At 31.4% G+C, this 18,216-nt stretch overlaps 1 pseudogene; it reads left to right on the top strand.

Annotated features, from left to right (window-relative positions):
• Positions 1-521: 521 nt before the first annotated feature.
• The window catches only part of LOC140634866 (DLA class I histocompatibility antigen, A9/A9 alpha chain-like), a 59,166-nt pseudogene continuing 41,471 nt past the window's right edge, over positions 522-18,216 (top strand).

The following is an 18,216-nucleotide window of genomic DNA, read 5'->3' as shown; positions in this document are numbered from 1 at the left end:
GTAGGAGGGATATTTCTAGGAGTCGGCCAAAAGGTCAATTACTAAGAAGGCACTCTAAAAATATCACACCTAGGGGAACACACGCTATAAAGCAAATAATGAAAAGGGTTCAAAAGTGGGGCATTTAGATCAACACAAGTGCCAAACCTGGAAGATCTATGGCAGAACTTAGCCTGACTGATAAATGGAGAGGGCAACATGAAACAAAGATGATGGATTGATGGGCTGGTGATAAACAAGTGATGACTGTGGGTGAAAGTCATGTCATGATTCTGTCTTCTGTCCCTTGATCTCTAATCCAGTCTGACTTACCTATGCTCATCAGAGAGTTGAAACCTACATACTTTAAGGACTTTTTGGTAAGCATTTTGAAGATGACCTGCTCTTGTTCAGAATGTCACATTAAGTTGATTAAAAAAATACCCTTGGGGGCTCTAATGGGTTAAGCCTATATATATCTACATATATATGTATATATAACCCTATTATTACATATTTTCTTCTGTTACTACCTTAACAAGATGTATGAGGTCCCAGCTGTTCTCCAGACCATAGATGTTGGGAATATAAAGCAGCAAAAGGTAAGCAGAGTCCAATTGCAGAGTCCAAAAAGTAGAGTAGGTAAATTGCTTGTTCTGTCTAAAATATCAGAAACAACTTTATAGTTATTTGCCTTGAAATCTCAAGTAGATCACTTAATGCTGACTCAGAATAAGTAGTTTTGTCCTTTCTTTCTCTTATACAGTAAACTCTGCAAAATACATCCTCCTGTTTTACTTTCATACACATGGTCAGTAGTTTCCCACTTAAGAAAGGATTAAAGTGATCATGCTTCAAGCACTCAACAGTCAGAAATTATCACAATTGGCTATCTTGTTCATGTATCTTCCACTAAAGTCAATATCTATTATAGTTGGAATGCCCTTTAATTATTTAGTATGGTTAGACAATATAGTTCACAGAATTTCAAAACCTAGAGCAACGGTAGGACTTTGATAATCCTTGGCATCACATGTAGTAGTAGAATGCTGTCATGAAGTGTTTTACCATGAACTGTTCCAGATGGCAAGTAGAGTAGAATTATCTGATATACACAAAATTTGGAGCAAGTAAGCCTATCTAACTATACCTCCTCTTGGTGGCAGCATTAGGATTCTTTCAGAGTAAGGAAAGGGGGACCATCAAAAGAGTTGGCTATAATATCTGCTGGTCCTACTTGAAATGAACATTTCCAGGCAGAGAAGTGAGGTTTACATCACGGATTGATATGAACTTTTAACCAGATATTGCTCATCTAAGCAGCAACATGTCTGATTCAAGGAAATCCCCGTCTGTGGATTATAGGACTGAAATTTATCTTATTGGCATCTTTGCCTCACATACGCATGTGTGCCCTAACATACACAAGTAATCTGGCCTTCACACTATGCCAGCCAGATTCAGGAACATTAGGCAGCTTTGAGATGACACCATTTCTTTGTCCTGAGAATTTGACTGACTTGGCTTAAAATGTCATATCTTAGATAAATAGATGCTGTGGAAAGGAAATTTCTGCTTGGAGGCACTCATGAACAATTCCTCAGAGCTATGCTTTGGGGAATCTCCAAGAGATGATTTTCTTGTTCACCAAATGTCTATCCTGCTACTTTTTCTTAGTTCATTGCTTGTGTCCCTTGCACCACCTTATCTTATTGTCACTATCTTTAAAACTTTTGAACTTATTCTCCACCCAAAATTATTTTTCTTACCTTGCCAAAAAGTGTTTTTTACCAGAAAATGCTAAAATACTCTAAAGATAGGAAAAGCAATATAAAGTAAATTTTGCATCTATTATCTTTGACCCTACAAATAAGTGTTTTACCTATCAGAGACAGAAGAAAATTATTTTCACAAACACTTGGAAACCAACTTGAAATGTAGAATCATTGTATGATTCTCCTCCTTTGTGAGCACCCCAATCCTTTCTACTAAAAAATAATTTCTTGTTTTAATATCTATTACAGTTTCTCTCTTAATAATCATCCTTTTGTAAAATAATTTTATTCTTTTCTATTGTTTCTTGCAAATAGAATCTTTATATCTTGACATATACTCCAAAATAATTGCTTCAACACTATGGTTCCCTCTGAATTAATTAAAAAATTAATTAATATTATTATTTTTATTTGAATATACTTGACACACAGTGTTACATTAGTTTCAGGTGTGAAAGAGAGATTCAACATTCTATACATTATACTATGCTCACAAACAAGTATGTCTACCTTCTGTCACCATACAATGCTGTTACAATATCATTGACCATATTATTTATGCTGTACCTTTTTATTCCCATGACTTATTCATTCCATAACTGAAAGCCTATAATTCTCACTACCCTTCACTGAATTTAAATTTGTAAACTGATTTGCAAAAGAAAGACATCTTAAAAATCTCTTCTGCAAAATTCTTCAGGCGTAATATGTTTCAAAATTCAGATTTTTCACATTCTGGAAAATTAATATGGAATCTATACTATTTACATAAATGTGAAATGTCTGGAAGTGTATAAAGAAATTTGGTCATTTTACTATGTATTTTTGCATAATTATCCATATTCAGTCACATTACTTGCATTTTTATTAGTTCTAATAATATTTCAATTGATTATTGATTTAGGGAAACATTTCTTTTTTTGAAATTTTGTGTCATATCTCTACTCCAATATTTATTGCCATTATATGAACATTCTTTACTTTAACTTCAATCAAAATATATATAAATATACATGTATTATATATGTACATATTACATGTATGAATTATGTATATAAATGTAGATGTGTGTGTATACAGCTTCAAACTAATGAAGCTAATCACTGCAAAGAAGGCGTTTGCAAAAGGTTTTTGTATATTAAGAAATGTTGATTAAACTGGATTAACATTTTGACTTATTTTGAAATTCTCAAATAGTTAATTCCTTTGACCTCATGGAGTGATGAAGTACATTGTTTTATTTTACTGCACTAAATCATCTTATGTTCTAAAAACATTTTATCATGGTATCCTTTTTTTATATCTTCAATATATTTGATTTATGAATCTTTTTGCACTCATAAGTAGATATATATGGCCATTCATTTGTCATAATTTTGTTTCTGGTTCATAAGAACTTCATATGATAAAGTATAAAGATATCTTTCTTTTTTATCTTTGGGCATTTTATACCAAAATAGATTTTTCTTATGTGTAAAATAACTCAACAGTGCTATCATGTGATGTGAAAATTTTGGGAGGATAATTCTTTAATTCATTTACTGACATCTTCCCTGATTTTTGTGTATCCAAGTTCTTGTGCTTTCTTGAATATATTTGTGACATGTATATATTCCCAAGATGTATCAGTTGTAAAATTTTTAGTATATATTCATAAAGTCATGTGTAGAACATAACTATAACGTTTAATTTTGTTTCTGTGGTCATTTTAAAACTATATACTTTGAATATACTTTGAATACAAATAATATATTGAAAGAGAAATCATTTTATAATATTTATGCCTAAGGAATTATATATTTATATAAATGTGTAAAATATTATTATATATTATCTAGCTGCATAATTCCATATTTGAATACAACCAAATTACATATGCCCATATTTAAATAAAACCATGAAGCAAAATAAGTTTGAAATATACTCGGACCTCCCTTAACATATCGGCTTTGTCTGCAAAGCAAAAATTATGTATTTAGTAATGATGTAAAAATTTCGTATAGACTACTGATACGACAGATATATTCAGGCAAAGTACGAGTTTCCAGAACTTTATTTCATCTACGAATTTATCATCTTAAAAAAAAAAAAGAATTTATCATCTTTTAGTAATATATGAACAACGTATTGAATAACAAATAACCAAGGCTTAATATATTTGCTATAACTGATCTCCTCAAAGATAATTACTTTAATCAAAAGGGCAGTATTTAAAATAAATAAATAAATAAATAAATAATAAATAAATAAATAATAAATAAATGCAGTATTTTGTTAAATTCATTTATCACAACAAATCTATAAAATTAAATGGTACTACTTGGAATAAGCTTAAGAATATTTACAAGTCAATCTGTAACCACGAAGCCAACATAATGGCTGCAGGATAAGCACCAGTTAAATACAACTAGGAATTACTTCAGAACCATGTCTCTAGTACAAAGAATCTATTCATTCATAACAGAATCATTTTTAAAATTACACCGTACTAAATTTTGCCAGAGTGAGTGAATCACTAACAATCACAGAGTTAATTTTACCTGAATTTCAGTTACTCATTGGAAAATAAAAGTTAGTTTTTAATCTTAGCATCTTTATGTGATTTTATGACATTGTTCATATTTCTAAATAACTACCAACCTGAAGTTTTATGTAGTGCCATAATAGTATGTATTATGTAGTGCCTAATATTGTATGATAAATATAACAAAAAAGAGACAGAGGAGATATTCATTCTGAGAAAAGACTAGTGAAATTCAAGACTTGGCCTTATACTCTGTCACTGTACAGTTTCTTCTGTTTCTTGTCTACGGAATTTTCAGTAGTTGGAAGTCCTGTCTTCTTCAACAGAAGGTTGATATAAGGATAAATTGAATTTTAGAATATGTCCACTGAAACCTACTAGAATGCACTAGACATAGGCATTTAAAAACATTTTACACAACTTTATTGTCATCAGTTGCATACTTATATAAAATTTATAAGAAACATCATTGTGATTTCACCCTGATATAGTGTTAACAATGGTCTAGGTGGAAAGTACTATACTGGGAAACAAGAATCTCATTAAATAAGGTATGATTAGTTGTTGGTCCTTGCTCAAATTAGCTAAAGTATTTCTCAGTTTCTTCATTAGTAAATGATTATATATAATAGAGAATCATTAAGAATCTTTTCTCCTAAATCATAAATGTGGAATATCTTTGAACTATAAACTATTTGCCATCTTCATACATGAAATTAATTAATTTTCATAGATCTTGCTACTTAAAATGGAAGTTTATGGGGATCCCTGGGTGGCTCAGTGGTTTAGCACCTGCCTTTGGCCCAGGGCATGATCCTGGAGTCCTGGGATCGAGTCTCACATTAGACTCCCTGCATGGAGCCTGCTTCTCCCTCTACCTATGTTTCTGCCTCCCTCTCTCTGTGTCTTTCATGAATAAATAAATAAAATTCTTTAAAAAATGAAAGTTATGAATCCAAATAAGTAAAGGAAGTGTCCGTGATCATAAACCAATGGAGAATTAGTAGATTATTTGCAAAAATGAAATAAGACTGTTGGTTATATTTCCATAAATTATAAAACTAAAGCCTCACCACTCAACTTAACATCAACATAATATTCAAATGGATACAAAACCTTAAGTTACTTAAAATTAGCCACAAAATTATTAGAAAGTGCAAAATAACATTTAAAAGAGGAAGATATTTTTTAGGGTTTATTTTATGCTGGATAAGAGCTGAATGAAAAAAATTCAGAATTGTGGGGAGTGCTGAATATTATATTGGTAGCCTGACATGACTTTCACATGGGCAATAGGTAGGTTTCATAGTGCTTTACCCTATAAAAAATGGCAAAGTCAGGGCTTCTTCTACTTTTTCTGTAGAGAGCTTATTATTGAACATTAACTATATACTGCTGTGTATACATACAGTTTACAATAACATATACTAACTAATCTATTGGGTGCTACAAATAAGGAAACTTAAATACAAAAACTGGAAGTGAGTTGATATGTGATTTGAAAACTATTTTCTGAAAATTAAACCCAAAATGAAAACACTAATAGAGTATTGGTATATTACATTACATAAAAGAAATGACAGATACAAAAATTTATTTTTCTATGATAAAGAACTAATACAGTTCATAAAATTAGCACTGCAATAAAAATCCAGGTACAGGAAATAAGCAAGCCAAAGGGAAGAAACAAAGATCAAATTGTAGAAAACAAAACATTTACAGAATGTATAACACCCTATTTTTTTTTCTTAAATTGGTAAAAAAATATAAAATCCAAATACCCTATATGGCCATAAGTGTATACAGAAAACACACATAGGCACATACTTGTGAAGAATAGTATATATAGTAAGCAAACAAGTAAAATAAGAAGGGAGCTAATATATATTCATCTGCTTTTATCCACATGAGACTTTTGGAAAGATATAGAAGAAGCTGGTAGTAATGATAACTTCTTGCAGGGAATATTATGGGAATCAATGAAGATAGGAAGCAGCAGTGAGAGACAGACTATTTTCTACAATTTTATAATTTTACTCTTAAACTATGTGAATGCATTTCCTAGTCAAATATTAATTAAATAAATTTTATAATGTTTTAAGTATATTTTATAGGATGTATGATATATATCATATTATTGCAGATATGCAAATATTGATTGAAGATTTTAAAAATATCTTTAATATTTATATTTGCTTGCTTTTAGTTTCATATTTACTTTGCTCTATTTTCCAAGTATTCTAAAGGATCAACTTTGATAGGACATAATATATATTGTGGATGTAAAGTAGTTATAGACTTAAGGGTTTTAAACTCCTTCAACAGAGGAGTTAGAAGAATATGACATTTTCAGTATTTTATGAAACCTAATAAGGGAAAAGCTACATAATATGTGGAAAATTTTTTCTCAATTAAGAAAATTGAATTCACAAGATTCCTTGGTTGGAAAATATTGGGGACAGCTACTTTGATATTGAAATTAACCGTGGTTCCACAGGTGGTTTTTGCATATGCAAAGAATTATCCAGGGGTTCTTATTATCATGTGAATTCCTGTACTCTGACCTCTACAGATGCTCCTTCAATTGCATTGGATTTAAGATTGGGCATGGTCAGGTGCCAGGTGACATTTTAACATTGAGTTGAAATCTCACATGTTCAGAGTGTACGTAAGCACTGTCTGGATCTAAGCACTGTCAGTAGTCAGCCTGAAGGTATTTGTGTTCATCTTCATATAGTAAGTGGTTCACATTTCTCAGTTTACAAATTGTGATATTTTCCTTTTTTAAGTGGGTAGCAGGTGCTCTGTAACTAGTGAAAACATTTAGTTAAATGAAAAAAAAATGTTTAACAATGTCCTCAAAAGTGAAGTATTTTCCACAGCCTGCAAGATTTTGAATTTCAGAATGAAACAAATGATATGTGTACACAATAAATACTTATGAAAAATAACTATGACCTTTCTGTGATTGCTCCTTAAGTATATAGATCTTAGAAGAAAATAATATATTCCAGTGTAAAATATCCACATTAAAACCCTGAGCAATAAATACATGTGCACTAGTGGAGTTTAAATTAGATCTTTCATGAAACAATTGAAAAGCAATCACTGCAGAACTTCTTTCAGACTATGTTCTAAAAAAACCAAAAAAACCAACAAAACAAAACAAAACAAAACAAAAAAACCCCACAGCCTACATAAGTGTTCTACTCTGGATAAAAACATTGTGATGCCTGGAGGGATATTTTTCTTTCATAACTTTATTTCATAAGACAGTAAACAGAAAAGGGTAAAAAAGTAAGGGTCTCTGGTAAAGCCAGAGAAAGAAGCTAAAAAATCTGTGACACTTTGGAAAATACTCTGGAGTAAAGCTTTGTGGCTAGGGAACCAATTATAAACTAGAACAAAGGAATCATTCCACCCAGTAGCTACTAACAAAACTATCACCCAGAAACAGAAATCCAGGAAATAGATTATCCATAAGGAAATAGCACAAAGTTTCATAACTGTATAGAATATTTCTGAGAGACAGAGAAAAGAAAATGAAAACAAAAAGCAGAGAGATTGACCATTGAATTTAATCCAGCAAACAATAAATTAAAATTGCTGTTAATATGATGTGATATAGCAAAGGAAACTATTAGGAACATAGGAAGACAATATTAATAGCACCATTTTTTAGAGGATAAAAAAGGAACACCATTTTTTGGTGGTTTTGTTGCAGATGCTCTTTATGAGAACAAGAGTATGGCAATGGTCAAGTCAACAGATCTGTTTTTTTCTATAACTCCCACCCTACCTCCCTGAAAACACCACTGTACTACTTTGAAATTTTGAAATAAGTACCAGACATTGTGTCATCTCACCTGTGTGCATATGTGTCTGTGTATAAAAAATATATTACTATTTATGTGTATATGCTTAAAACTCAGATTATTTTATTTCATTTTGCTTTACTTTTTTAGACAATGCTTTTAAAATTGTGTAGTTTTGTTTTATATTATGTAAAAATATTTTTATGTTTTCAATTAAATCTGCAAAATAATCTATATTCAGAGAATATAACCTTTTCTGTCTCCCCAGGAATATTCTGCTAAAATGCAGTTCCTATTTCCTGGATTGGATCATGACAGATATGTGATATTTTAATTTCTGTGATGTCTGATGCAGACCTAAATTCTATATTTCAAATTCTATATTTCAAATATATTTTTCTCTAAATACTAAATTTATAATAAATGGCAGAAAATTTCTTTCAAGTGCTTATTATATCCCATTAAATCTGCCACATTATTACCAATCTCAATCTTTATAATACCCTAGTGATATAATAATTATGTTTTTCATGAACAAGAAATCCAAGATTAAGGATGATGGTTTTCTAAGATACTAGCAGATAGATATCAGAGTTGGAATTTGAAGTTAGTGCTATCTGAAAAGGAAGCCAAGGAAGAGTTGCCTACTCTGTGCCTGGTTGCATTGGGAAACAGGTGCAGCACACAGGAAAGGTATCTTGATAAGCAAAATCGTTAATTAGGGAAGAGAGAACATAAGAGAATTTCTGTTACCAAATTATTACAACAGACTTAAGTCATATTCAAGGTAAAGTCAATGAGACGAGTTGTTTATTTGTATGTAGCAGCAGCCAAAAAAGTGGAGAATTTGAAAACGAAAACAAAACACGAGACAATGTGTAAGAAATGGTACAACAGAGAAGCAAATGTATAAGGTCTCAAAAAAAAAGTGTCCGTGCTATTTTTTCATTGCCACATTTAGAGGGAAGTCTGTTTTAAGATGGGACATTTGGCACAGGTTGAAATAGTCTCATTTTACTTCAAAAGCATTAGTAACAGAAAAAATTAGTAATATTTATCATATTTTGTCTTCTCTTGATATTTCTGTCATTTAGGTGTTTTGCCACCATAATCCCGTTTATCTATTAGTTTTCAGTGAATCACTCAAAACTCTTTGTCTTCTTTCATTCACCTGCAATTCCATTTCTTAAGTATGCTGTCTACACACATAATTGTGTTTTTAACAGTAATTATTCTCCTTTCTGCTGCTTAATGATATTTTATTTTTATTCCATCTTTGAGGAATTACCAGATCCTCCTTGGTCTGTCTTACATTTTTTCCTTGAATTTCCACTTAGTAGAGTTATTAGCTTCTTTGTTTTCATAGTGTGAATAACTGTGTGTGTGCAAAATGGTTCTTTCCTGTCTTAAAAACATATTGAGTATGGAGGCATTGGTCCCATACTGATTAATTTCTAATAATGATTGTTTTTTTAGGTTCACTACATATGCCAATTATTAATACAAAGTATAGGATGGGGAGTGTTTAGTGAGTGATTGAGGGTAGTAAAAGCTTAAAATTTGATATAGTATCCTAGGTGACTTCTTCTCACTCTGCGCTCTCAGCAGTCTGGATTTCTCAGTCCTGCGTGGTCAGAAGGTTTTCATAATTTTGTATAGAATCATGTGGACGATAAATTGTTCATGTTATAGTAGTGTTCATATGCTGGATCAGTAACCACTTACATAATTTTTTCCCTACAGCTCAACCAGCTCCCCACAAATTGTTCTTTTAGAAAATGATGATGCATCTGTAGAGTCTCATTCACCCCATCTTCTCAAACTCTCCACCATTGTTAAGAAATGCAGGTGTAATGTGTTGATTTCTTGTTTTCTTTTTCTTTTTCTAACTAATGTGGTTACACATGTGTTCATGCTTTTTTATGAGATAAATATATTTCCTCTTTCCTGAAGTGATCATTAGTTTTCTTCACCCCTTATATTATCAATATCTATATGATTGTAAATTGCTTTGCATATCTGGTACATCAATCTGTTTGTCATAAACATTTTAGATCATCTCCAATTTATCATTTGCTTTTTAATTTTTGTGGTTTTATTTTTATTATATATAAGTATGAGAAGTTTTCATGATCAAATCTGGTAATGTATTAGTTTTCTGTTCTCATTATGCTTAGGAAAGAGATTTTTCACCCTTAAATGCAAAAATTATTTACTACATTTAATTTTATTTCTTTAAAATTTGGTTCTATACACATAGGTTTGATCTGGATGTAATTTAAGATCTGTGGCAAAATGTGTCTACTATCCATACATCCCCCAAATTTATTTCAAATATCACTGCATTGGAGAGTTCTTTTGCAAAAATCATCGCCTGGAATTGAGTTTGTTTCCAAGTATTGTTATGAAGTTTTCTTTCTGTTTTTCATTTTCTTTGTATTTTTGGTATGCTCACCAAAAAGAGAGAGACATCCAGTTTTTACTGTATTATATACAACCTTATATCTAATAAGTCTTTCAATTATAGATTATGCCTACATAAAATGAAATTGGAAAAATTTCCTCTTGAATTTTCCTTTGAGAGGTTTTAGTCTTTGGTTTATCTTATTAGGACAGAAAGTTCTATCTCCTTTCTTTCAGACCACATCTCCACATAAGGCAGTTTATATTCAAGATGACTAAGTGCTGGGACAGAACATTCACCATTCCCAGAATGTTTGGTTTATTTTGTTTTATTTTCTATTACTGTGAAACAAGCTCTTATAAAACTCTGTGGTTTAACAAAATGAATTATTATTTTCTGAAATTCTGTGTTCAGCAACCTAGATAATCTGCTAATATCAATGGGATCAATCATTTGGCTAAATTCCTCTTCTAAAACTGGAGGGTTCGATCTTGCCAAATACACATGGTTTGCAGTTAGTACAAACCATCGGCTGGGCACCTTGGTTCTCAGTTGATTCATATTTAATAACCCAGTAGCTTCTCGTCTTTTGATAGACCAGACCAGACTTTCACAACATGATATTCTCAGAAGGTGAGAGTGGAAACTATATGGCCTTTCAAGGCTTAGGCTTTAGACTTCACGTGCTAGTTCTGTTATGTCCTATTGATCTAAGTGATTTATAAGTAAAGTTCATAGTGAACTGCCAAATTTGTATGTTGAATCCTAATTCCAAACGTTAATGGCATTAGTATACGGGCCTTTGGTGCTTAAGTCATGAGAGTGGAACTCTTATGAATGGTGTTCTTGCCCTGTAAAGGAGGCTTCAGAGACATCCCTAGCTCCTTCCACCATGGAAGGACACAGGGAGAAATACTGGCTATGAACCACGAAGAGGTCCCTCATTCAACCATGCTGGCACCATGTAACCTTGGACATCAGCCTTCAGAACTGTGAGAAATAAATTTCTGTTGTTTATAGGCTAACAAGTCTGTAATATTTTGTTATAGTAGTCTGAATGGACTAGATGGGAGTGTAAACTTCACCCTTTGATGGAAACAATGGCAATGTCACTGTGCAAAGAGGCATGGACCTTGGGAGCCATGATATTAAAGGTCATCATTGTATCATAAGGCAAAATAGAAAATTTCTTAACAAGCTTAGTCATCATAACACAAAATTATGACCTTTATATTATATCATATCAATTTTTCTGGATTAAATAATCCTCTTATTCTGACAAAAGAGGCTGAGTTTATGGCTTTAATTTTCAGAAATACTTCAAAGATGAAATCAGCCCATATTGTCAATGAGAAAGAAGCTAAAGGTGAACAGTAAATCACTCTATGTCACTCCTGTTCAGTCCTCTGACAAAATTAGATTAATACTGCAACCATTTACTAAATGATTATTTAGTGCCAGGTTCTCAGGTAAGCACTTAAAATAATTATCTCTTTTAAAATTCACAGTATCCCTAAGAAGTCTATATTATTGCCCTCCCTTTGCAGTTAAGAAACACCAGACCTGGAAATTGGTATAGCATCTACTGGTGATGATTTCACAGTTAGTAAGTGGAGGAACTCTGCGTCAGGCTCAGGTGTCTCTGATTACAAAGGCTGTGCTGTTAAAGATTTTGCTATAGTCACCAAATATCCTAATAGGTTTATTAAAATTTCAAATTCTCAGTAAGATTTTATTCATATATATATATATATATGAATAAATATATATATGTGAACCATATATAGTGGTGAGTTAGTCTCTATTTCACTTGAGAAGAGTTACCTTTGTACTCTTACAGGATAGACACATCGCTCAAGGGAATAAAAGAATGCTTCGGAGATTATATGAATCTCATATATGAATATATATGAATAAATATATATATGTGAACCATATATAGTGGTGAGTTAGTCTCTATTTCACTTGAGAAGAGTTACCTTTGTACTCTTACAGGATAGACACATCGCTCAAGGGAATAAAAGAATGCTTCGGAGATTCTTCCAAATATAAGAAATCCGTATATAATTAAGGTAGGTTTTGGAAGAGTCAGAAAGATATATTTATTTTATTTGACAATGTTGAATCATTTTTATGAGCACAGTTTTTGTTTAAAAAATTTGTATTCATATATGAGATATATCAACATTAATTCTAAGTGGATTTATGTTTTAAATAAGAAGAAAATATACGGTAATAACTTTTAGGCTTCAAGATGGAGAAGACCTTTTAAAGAACAAATTCAAGTGAAATTGTTTCTACCTAAAATGAAAAAAATATTTGAGTATATTTTACTCAAGTGGTTGTGCTAGGAAATGTGTTTGCTCACTTGCAATCAAAAGAATACAAAATAAAATTAGATCCCAACTTTATGTTTTTATTTTTTTTTAAGATTTTATTTATTTATTCATGAGAGACATGGAGGGAGAAAGAAAGAGAGGCAGAGACACAGGCAGAGGGAGAAGCAAGCCCCATGCAGGGAGCCAGATGTTGGACTCCATCCCAGGACTCCAGGATCTCGCCCTGTGCCAAAGCCAGGCTGAGTCACCCAGGGATCCCAGGTCCCAACTTTAGATGTGAATTTTGGAAAAATACAGAAGTACTAGAATTTCCAGGACTAGCAAAAGATGGAGAAACATCAATATCAGAAAAAAATTGATGAGAAATTAAGATGGTATACCATTCTTGAATACAATTTGATAATATATACTAATATCCTCAAATTTATCTGCCTTGAGACAAACAAGAAGAGAGTTTTCCTAAGGACATTATAGATATTTAAAAATTGATGGATGAGAGTTATCATGGTATTATTATTATTTTTTAAAGATATTATGTATTCATTCGTGAGAAACACAGAGACAGAGAGAGAGACAGAGACACAGGCAGAGGGAGAAGCAGGCTCCATGCAGGGAGCCCGATGTAGGACTCGATTCCAGATCTCCAGAATCATGCTGGGGCCGAAGGCAGCGCCAAACGGCTAAGCCACCTGGGCTGCGCATGGTATTATTTATAAGGCAAAGAAATGCATAACTTAGATGTTTCAAAAGTAAGTTTAGATAAATAATAAATAAATGATTAGACTTCCAGATGAGATACTACTACATCCACCAAAATTCACATTGAAGAATATTTAGAGTTATAAAAAACTGTTGGTCATATTTGCAGCAATAATAACATATTGTAGGGTATAAATTTTTGTGAATAATTGTATCTTTATTTTGTAAGCAAGCACATGCTAATATTGAAAGAAAATATGTATGTTATTGAAAAATAATCTATTTTAAGAGTGTTTTTTTATTTTTTAACTATAGTTTAATGTTTTCTCCTATTCTGTATTTATCAAGTATTATTTGCATGTATGGGGTATATTGAAAGTATTTAGCAACCAACATGGCATGGGGCCACTAATCAGATTAATAATCACCAATAAGAGTGGGTACTGCTATAAACCAACACCAGTATTGCCAATGCTATGACTAAACAGTTCTGTGTGCACATTATACATTACAAAAAAGGAAAAGCAAACAATTTTATCAAGTGAAATAGTGCAAAGAAGGATACATAAGGGATTGGTACTCATGAAGGGGGAGTGTTTAATTAATAAGAAAAATGACAAAATGTAAAAAATAGAATATTAAATGTAAAATTTAAAAGCAGAATATTTAAAAAAGTCAAAAGAGGACATTTTGGAAACCTAGTATCAAAATCTAAAATGAGCTTTGAAAAAGAAAGAGAAAAAAAACAGAAAATAGTGGAAATGAATTATAAAAGATAATAAATGATAATTTTCTTGAAAACCAAGAAAACAAATTCAACATGCATCAGAAAACAGAAGCTAAATAAACAAACAAAATAAAGGAAAAAGAATCACTCTTTTTATTAATCATGGCACTCTTTTTATGAATAACAAAAGATAGAGAAAAAAAGTAGGTCAATGCCTTTGTATTTTAAAGAAAACTTATTTTGAACAGGAATTCTATACCTGATTAAATTATGAGAAAATCAGAATATTTCATCCTTGTAAATGAGAATCCCCAGACTCTTTCTGAGAAAATAATATGAGGATCTATTTTAATAAATAAGTATAAAAATAAGAAGAAGATGTAAGAGGAAGTGGTGGGAGGTAAACAAGAAACTCAATGAAAAGAAATATCAATGAGGTATTAGTTGGGTCTAATTTGAACAATCATTTAGCTTAAAAAATCCATCTTCAAGAAAAATGGATGGATTTCTTGAACTATCTTAAAAGAGTTTAAAAGTTGGGTTGTAGGATTATCATAAAGAAGACATACATACAATCTTTCAAAGACTGAAAGAAAAAAAGAAAATGAGGAAAGGGAGGGAGAGAGGAAGAAGGGAGGGAGGGAAAGATACTCTATCAGAAATTTTGGAAAAAGCAAACTTCTATAATAAAGCCATGATAAAAATAGGAAGTCAACTAAAATTGGCATAAATATAAGCAGTTTTTGGAATGTAAGGCTAAGAGGTTCAAATGAACCCTGAAATGAAATATAAATCTTAATATTGTGTCTGTAAAGAAAGAAGTATCCTAGGAAACCAGGTGCCTTTGTTCTGAAGAGTAGTTTTCATATTCATAATGATATAGATGATGTTCATCGGTTTTCAACTTTTAGAATCAAAGGACAAGTAAAGCATGGACAATTTAAAATAGCAGGATGCAAATGCATTCAGCCTTGGAAACATAAAGGTAAGAGTACAGCTGAAAGGACTGGGATGTGGAAGAGCAGATGCTAAAGAAAGGCTTTTGCTGTTAAAATGTTCACTTTATGTTGTGAGAATCAAACGCAATGGAAAATGTTGATTCAAGCATATTATCTAAAAGTACCTGCAAAAACAACAGAAGAGTCAAAATCAGTTGTTCAAGAGATGATTTTCAGCAGGGATGAATAGGAGTAGAGGTTGAGGACTGCAAATTAAATCTTTACCTTTCTCAACTGCCATAATATAATGTCATAATATAATAAGATTTGTTTTGCAATTAAAGGTGAAATTTTAATAATTAAAATGTATATGTCTGAAAAATGTGACTGAGATAGAAGTGAGAATGAAGAGTTGCTGCTTTCTATTATGACTTCGTAAACTTTGTTACATGTATACATTTCATTCATAAAAATTTCAAAATAAAAATTTGAATGGAAGCATAAAAGCACTTGTTGGATTGGTTTTGATACTTGTTTTGAGGATTTTAAATACTGATACAAACACTAGTGGTTGGTTTTTTTCTTAAATTAAAGTTAACTTTTTTATCTTTAATACCATTTATCCTTGCCCTCCACTCTTTTGTTATATTTTACTATAATAAATCACTTCAAATGCCCTCCTTCTGATCTGTTTTAAAAATGGGACAAGAGACAAAACACAGAACTTGTAGGGTAAAACAATTTTAAATAATACAGTAGTACTAGCATACTTTTGTCTTTCATATGAATTTCTGTAATATAAAGGAAAAATGAATATTCAGAGAGTTTGGGACAAAATATTCAGTCTATGAAAGAGCAGTAGAGTTACCCATTAATGTGTAACAATATTGTATAAAACATTATGTATATATAATATATTTCTCCCTGAGGGTAAATGCTCATACAAAATAAAAATAAAGAATAGTCAGACATTTCTCTCTAAGAATTTAATTGTGAAATGGTTTGAAAATACTTGCCAATAATATTTCTTATTGTGGAAATTTATTCCTAGGTCCAAATGTATCTCACTCTATTCAGTAGATTTAATAGACGCTTTTTTTCAAGCATACACAATTTCTGCAATTAAATTACAACTATGAATTGTCAGTATGGAGCAGAATTTCCTAAGGGCATCAGTAAATGCACAATTGAATCTCAATGTGATGGCAAAAACAGCCAAATATAAAAATAATCAACCAAATAAAGGAACAATTAAATTCCATGGCTGTAAAAAACACAGGTGCAAAATATAATGCCACAACTAAATTGTATGAAAAAATTGGCTCTTCATATTAAATTAAATTGATAGTTCTTGGTTTTGGTATAGAGATAAAGATCATTATATTCTAGGAGAGAAACAAATTTGAGTTATAAATTTTTCCCCAATAGGGGCCACTCTAGAGTCTGCTCACCATAATCACATTTGAAGAAATCTGCACGGTCTCAAAATAATTATGGCAATTGAAATACCCTCACATAAAGAAATACTTTTAAAAAATTGCCTGGTAAAGATGAATGGAAGAAGCAATTATGTACCTGAAATTGGAAACCTGATACAAATCATTTTTCATTTTGTTATAAAATCTGAAGTCCCTATTATATAAACACAGATTATTATCCCATTAGCCAGACCTTTCTTTATTGGTTAACATGATACAGGAAATGTTAATGTTGAAGATAACAATAACAAAGACTTGCATGCATTTTATAGAACTAAATTGTTTCTTAAATTCAGTAAAATAGCTGCCTTCAAATATTATTTTTAAAAATAGATGACAAAGGACTTATTTACTTTCAGACATTTAGGCAATACTGCCTGGGTTTCTTTGGGCACCATTGAATATGAGTATATTCTTTTAAATAATTAATGAAACAGAAAATACATGTTAATCTTAGATCATGCTTTTTATTATCCTAAATAATGATAGACCTAAATAAAGCAACCATTTTCATTCACAACTGAGATATTAAAAATGCAGTTTGCCTAGAGAAGACTTTAATTTGATCCAGTATTATATAGTTTCCTAAAATTGTTTTAAGAGTTAGCTATTCAGTCACTACAGTTATTCACCCCATCAAACACACTAAAAACCTTAATAAGTTATAGATAATCTTACTGCAGATATTTTTCCTGGTCCATATTGTTTTAGATATCAACAAATACAATAGAAATGGCTATAAATTGAGAGTTCCCATTCTCAAAGCCAATGCAAATTAAAATATAGTTATCTGATAAAGGGAGAGTTCTTGACCATGCAAATTTATGTAGGATATAGTTTGATCCATGGAGGAGATGAGAACAATATAAGATACTAGTTAATAGTTTCTTTCTCCAAGTACAATGTTGTAAAATAAGAGAAATTTCTATTGCATTCAGTAAACATTGCTGATAGATCCTATGCCACAAATCCATGTAACTGCCCATGAAAAATCATCAATGATACTCTATGTCGATCCAGTAACACAAGTATAAAAATTACCTTTTACAAAGGAAGGTAATAGGGATCCCTGGGTGGCGCAGTGGTTTAGCGCCTGCCTTTGGCCCAGGGCGCGATCCTGGAGACCCGGGATCGAATCCCACGTCAGGCTCCCGGTGCATGGAGCCTGCTTCTCCCTCTGCCTGTGTCTCTGCCTCTCTCTCTCTTTCACTGTGTGCCTATCATAAATAAATAAAAAAAAAAAATTTAAAAAAAAAGGAAGGTAATATTATTATGTCTATATTTTCAAGTGAAGAAACTGAAGCATAGAAAAGTAACCTCAGCTGGCAAAGGTACAAGGTCAGTAAATGATAAAAATGGCCAGGAAGACTAACTTTAGAGTGTGTGGAAAGCCTATACTAGTTTTAAGGTACTCTTGTGAAAAATACTGGAGACCATTTAAAACATGTAATTTTCCTACTAGAAATATCATAAACATTCTTAAAATAACTTTTAATTTATCATACTACTATTTTGACTAAAGATAATATAGTAGATTC

This window comes from Canis lupus, chromosome 6, assembly GCF_048164855.1.
Source record: "Canis lupus baileyi chromosome 6, mCanLup2.hap1, whole genome shotgun sequence".
NCBI classification, from domain to species: Eukaryota; Metazoa; Chordata; class Mammalia; order Carnivora; family Canidae; genus Canis; species Canis lupus.
Note: the sequence above shows the minus strand (reverse complement) of the source record. Positions and strands in the feature narration are given on the sequence as shown.